Source organism: Oryx dammah, unplaced genomic scaffold, assembly GCF_014754425.2.
Source record: "Oryx dammah isolate SB20612 unplaced genomic scaffold, SCBI_Odam_1.1 HiC_scaffold_17, whole genome shotgun sequence".
Taxonomy (NCBI): domain Eukaryota; kingdom Metazoa; phylum Chordata; class Mammalia; order Artiodactyla; family Bovidae; genus Oryx; species Oryx dammah.
The window spans coordinates 11,987,857-11,993,856 of record NW_024070201.1 but is presented as its reverse complement, the minus strand read 5'-3'; positions in this window follow the sequence as shown (position 1 = coordinate 11,993,856).

The window sequence follows — 6,000 nt, the reverse complement described above, 5'->3', positions numbered from 1 at the left end:
TTCAAGAAAGAAGGATTAACAGAAGTTACCTGGCACTTTCTTTAAAATTTTTCTATTTAAAATATTACCTAAATCACAAGTGGGATTCTGAAAGGTTCATGGGTCAGTGAATGGCTTTTCCTAGAGAGGAAACACTGAGAAGGGGAAAAGAAGTGGAAAAATCACATAACCTGTCTCATAATTATTTGATATTGAATGAATATTATCTAAACTAGAGGAAGACATGCTATCCACAATGAAAAAATAAAGAAATTTATATTTTGTATGATTAACTATTTTTATGTTTTTTCCTTACTCTTGTAACTACAAAGCTAAGAAAGAGGGAAGTTAGAATGGAACGTGTAAAAAAAATTACAAAATTCTAATAATGCAATACTGCACTGTAATCATTATACATTCAAGAAAGTGATGAATGTTAGAACTCAGATATTTTAAAGGACAAGTTATTTCTGAGTTCATTCTGATTGACTGTTTGATTAATTGTTCCACAACTTTCTGAATTTAACAGAGTCTTGCTCAGTGATATTGAATTTTCTCTCAGTTTCACAATCTATTTGAACAGACATAGTATAATAGGACAGTCTCTACCAATAAATAGTAAAATTTACCAGAGTAATTTCCTATTCAAAACAAAACACTGTACTTGGCTAAAAAGAAGTCTGTTCATAATGTTTTAGGCTACAGCTAAAATTATTGAATTGTACTTGTCAACATGAGCTCTAAATTGAACCTGAGAATATTCATACTTAAATGCATTTGTGATTCATATTCGTTTGCCAGATAAGCTGGGGTTAACTTGGAGTTTTCCGTCACCAAAGATAGTAAAAAGAAAAGCTTTTAGGACTCATAGAATTGTGAAAACTATTTTCTTCATTTTTGTCCAAATGTGTATATGAAATTTCTCTTTATCCTTCTCTAGGTTTATAAAAGACAAAATAGTGTGACTTGAGGATCAAATGCCTCCTGGCTAGGTAGGAAATGCATTGGTAGTGTTCCTGTCATTTCAAAGATTGCTCAAGAATGATTACATTTATTGACAGAATGTTCTATGATTTTGAAAACCTATTTTACTGAGTGTTTTTATTCAAACTCTAAGTAGTTTTAGGAATTATGACTTTTATGGCAAGAATACCAGAAAGAATAATTTGAATGATGCAACAAGTTTCTCTTTCCATTTTGTTTACAGATAGATACAATCATATGGAAGGAATTTATTTTTTCTGTAAACAGAATTATAATTTTGTTAGACTTTCCCCTTGACTCAGGTTTCATTTGCTGACAATAATGTGGTCAGAGATGCTAAAAGCAGTAGATATTTCTATCACCCAGTAGGTAGTGCTTTCAACTAGAGATCAGCAATTCTGGCTTCACTTCTATTCTCTAGATCCTCATTTTAGTAACTGTCCTTCAAAGATACATTTGTAACCAGTTGATTGGAAAACTTAATTGGATTTTCACAGAGACTCTTAAAGAACATCAATGATAAGGAAATAAGTTAAAAAATGGTAATACATAACTAACAACTTTTCTTTTTTAATTTAAATTTTTATTTTTACTTTATTTTACTTTACAATACTGTATTGTTTTTGTCATACATTGACATGAATCCACCCCGGGTGTACATGCGTTCCCAAATATGAATCCCCCTCCAACCTCCCTCCCCATAACATCTCTCTGGGTCATTCCCATGCACCAGCCCCAAGCATCCTGTATCCTGCATCAGACATAGACTGGCAATTCGTTTCTTACATGATAGTATGCATATTTCAATGCCATTCTCCCAAATCATCCCACCCTCTCCCTCTCCCTCAGAGTCCAAAAGTCTGCTCTACACATCTGCGTCTCTTTTGCTGTCTCGCACACAGGGTCGTCATTGCCATCTTTCTAAATTCCATATATATGTGTTAGTATACTGTATTGGTGTTTTTCTTTCTGGCTTACTTCACTCTGTATAATCGGCTCCAGTTTCATCCATCTCATTAGAACTGATTCAAATGTATTCTTTTTAAAGGCTGAGTAATACTCCACTGTGTATATGTACCACTGCTTTCTTATCCATTCATCTGATGATGGACATCTAGGTTGTTTCCATGTCCTGGCTATTATAAACAGTGCTGCGATGAACATTGGGGTACACGTGTCTCTTTCTATTCTGGTTTCCTCGGTGTGTATGCCCAGCAGTGGGATTGCTGGGTCATATGGCAGTTCTATTTGCAATTTTTTAAGGAATCTCCACACTGTTCTCCATAGTGGTTGTACTAGTTTGCATTCCCACCAACAGTGTAGGAGGGTTCCCTTTTCTCCACACCCTCTCCAGCATTTATTGCTTGCAGACTTTTGGATCACAGACATTCTGACTGGTGTGAAGTGGTACCTCATTGTGGTTTTGATTTGCATTTCTCTAATAATGAGTGATGTTGAGCATCTTTTCATGTGTTTGTTAGCCATCCGTATGTCTTCTTTGGAGAAATGTCTATTTAGTTCTTTGGCCCATTTTTTGATTGGGTCGTTTATTTTTCTGGAAATGAGCTGCAGGAGTTGCTTGTATATTTTTGAGATTAGTTGTTTGTCAGTTGCTTCATTTGCTATTATTTTCTCCCATTCAGAAGGCTGTCTTTTCACCTTGCTTATATTTTCCTTTGTTGTGCAGAAGCTTTTAATTTATTTAGATGTCATTTGCTTATTTTTGCTTTTATTTCCAGAATTCTGGGGGGTGGATCATAGAGGATCCTGCTGTGGTTTATGTCGGAGAGTGTTTTGCCTATGTTCTCCTCTAGGAGTTTTATAGTTTCTGGTCTTACATTTAGATCTTTAATCCATTTTGAGTTTATTTTTGTGTGTGGTGTTTGAAAGTGATCTAGTTTCATTCTTCTACAAGTGGTTGACCAATTTTCCCAGCACCACTTGTTAAAGAGATTGTCTTTACTCCATTTTATATTCTTGCCTCCTTTGTCAAGGTAAGGTGTCCATATGTGTGTGGATTTATTTCTGGGCTTTCTATTTTGTTCCATTGATCTATATTTCTGTCTTTGTGCCAGTACCATACTGCCTTGATGGCTGTGGCTTTGTAGTAGAGCCTGAAGTCAGGCAAGTTGATTCCTCCAGTTCCATTCTTCTTTCTCAAGATTGTTTTGGCTATTTGAGGATTTTTGCATTTCTATACAAATCTTGAAATTATTTGTTCTAGTTCTGTGAAAAATATCGCTGTGAGCTTGATAGGGATTGCATTGAATTTGTAGATTGCTTTGGGTAGTATACTCATTTTCACTATATTGATTCTTCTGATCCATGAACATGGTATATTTCTCCATCTATTAGTGTCCTCTTTGATTTCTTTCATCAGTGTTTTATAATTTTCTATATATAGGGCTTTAGTTTCTTTAGGTAGATATATTCCTAAGTATTTTATTCTTTTCGTTGCAATGGTGAATGGAATTGTTTCCTTAATTTCTTTTTCTACTTTTTCATTATTAGTGTATAGGAATGCAAGAGATTTCTGTGTGTTGATTTTATATACTGCAACTTTACTATATTAACTGATTAACTCTAGTAATTTTCTGGTGGAATCTTTAGGGTTTTCTATGTAGAGGATCATGTCATCTGCAAACAGTGAGAGTTTTACTTCTTCTTTTCCAATTTGGATTCCTTTTATTTCTTTTTCTGCTCTGATTGCTGTGGCCAAAACTTCCAGAACTATGCTGAATAGTAATGGTGATAGTGGGCACCCTTGTCTTGTTCCTGACTTGAAGGGAAATGCTTTCAATTTTTCACCATTGAGGATAATGTTTGCTGTGGGTTTGTCATATATAGCTTTTATTATGTTGAGCTATGTTCCTTCTATTCCTGCTTTCTGGAGAATTTTTATCATAAAATGATGTTGAATTTTGTCAAAGGCCTTCTCTGCATCTATTGAGATAATCATATGGCTTTTATTTTTCAACTGTTAATGTGGTGAATTACATTGATTGATTTGTGGATATTAAAGAATCCTTGCATCCCTGGGATAAAGCCCACTTGGTCATGGTGATCTTTTTAATGTGTTGTTGGACTCTGATTGCTAGAATTTTGTTGAGGATTTTTGCATATCTGTTCATCAGTGATATTGGCCTGTAGTTTTCTTTTTTTGTAGCATCTTTATCAGGTTTTGGTATTAGGGTGATGGTGGCCTCATAGAATGAGTTTGGAAGTTTACCTTCCTCTGCAATTTTCTGGAAAAGTTTGAGTAGGATAGGTGTTAGCTCTTCTCTAAACTTTTGGTAGAATTCAGCTATGAAGCCATCTGGACCTGGGCTTTTGTTTGCTGGAAGATTTCTGATTACAGTTTCAATTTCCGAGCTTGTGATGGGTCTGTTAAGATTATCTATTTCTTCCTGGTTCTGTTTTGGAAAGTTGTACTTTTCTAAGAATTTGTCCATTTCTTCCATGTTGTCCATTTTATTAGCATATAATTGCTGATAGTAGTCTTTTATGAACCTTTGTATTTCTCTGTTGTCTGTTGTGATCTCTACATTTTCATTTCTAATTTTATTGATTTGATTTTTCTCTCTTTGTTTCTCATTGAGTCTAGCTAATGGTTTGTCAATTTTATTTATCCTTTCCAAGAACCAGCTTTTGGCTTTGTTGATTTTTGCTATGGTCTCTTTTGTTTCTTTTGCATTTATTTCTGCCCTAATTTTTAAGATTTCTTTCCTTCTACTAACTCTGAGGTTCTCCATTTCTTCCTTTTCTAGTTGCTTTAGGTATATAATTAGGCTATTTATTTGACTTTTTTTCTTGTTTCTTGAGGTATGCCTGTATTGCTATGAAGTTTCCTCTTAGCACTGCTTTTATAGTGTCCCACAGGTTTTGGGTTGTTGTGTTTTCATTTTCATTTGTTTCTATGCATATTTTGATTTCTTCTGTGATTTGTTGGTTATTCAGAAGCATGTTGTTCAGCCTCTATATGTTGGAATTTTTAGTAGTTTTTCTCCTGTAATTGAGATCTAATCTTAATGCAATATGGTCAGAAAAGATGCTTGGAATCATTTCGATTTTTTAAAATTTATCAAGGTTAGATTTATGGCCCAGGATGTGATCTATCCTGGAGAAGGTTCTGTGAGCACTTGAGAAAAAGGTGAAATTCATTGTTTTGGGGTGAAATGTCCTATAGATATCAATTAGGTCTAACTGGTCTATTGTATCATTTAAAGTTTGTGTTTCTTTGTTAATTTTCTGTTTAGTTGATATGTCCATAGGTGTGAGTGGGGTATTAAAGTCTCCTGCTATTATTGTGTTATTGTTAATTTCCCCTTTCATACTTGTTAGCATTTGTCTTACATACTGCGGTGCTCCTACGTTGGGTGCATATATATTTATAATTGTTATATCTTCTTCTTGGATTGATCTTTGATCATTATGTAGTGGTCTTCTTTGTCTCTTTTCACAGCCTTTGTTTTAAAGTCTATTTTATCAGATAGGAGTATTGCCACTCCTGCTTTCTTTTGGTCTCTATTTGTGTGGAATATCTTTTTCCAGTTCTTATTTTGAGATGGGTCTCTTTTAAGCAGCATACAGAGAGGTCTTGTTTTTGTATCCATTCGGCCAGTCTTTGCCTTTTGGTTGGGGCATTCAACCCGTTTATGTTTAAGGTAATTATTGATAAGTATGATCCCGTTGCCATTGACTTTATTGTTTTGGGTTTGGGTTTACACACCCTTTTTGTGTTTCCTGTCTAGAGAATATCCTTTAGCATTTGTTGGAGAGCTGGTTTGGTGGTGCTGAATTCTCTCAGCTTGTGCTTGTCTGTAAAGCTTTTGATTTCTCCTTCATATTTGAATGAGATCCTTGCTGGGTACAGTAATCTGGGCTGTAGGTTAATTTCTTTCATCACTTTAAGTATGTCTTGCCATTCCCTCCTGGCCTGAAGAGTTTCTATTGAAAGATCAGCTGTTTTCCTTATGGGATTCCCCTTGTGTGTTATTTGTTGTTTTTCCCTTGTTTCCTTTAATATTTGTTCTTTGT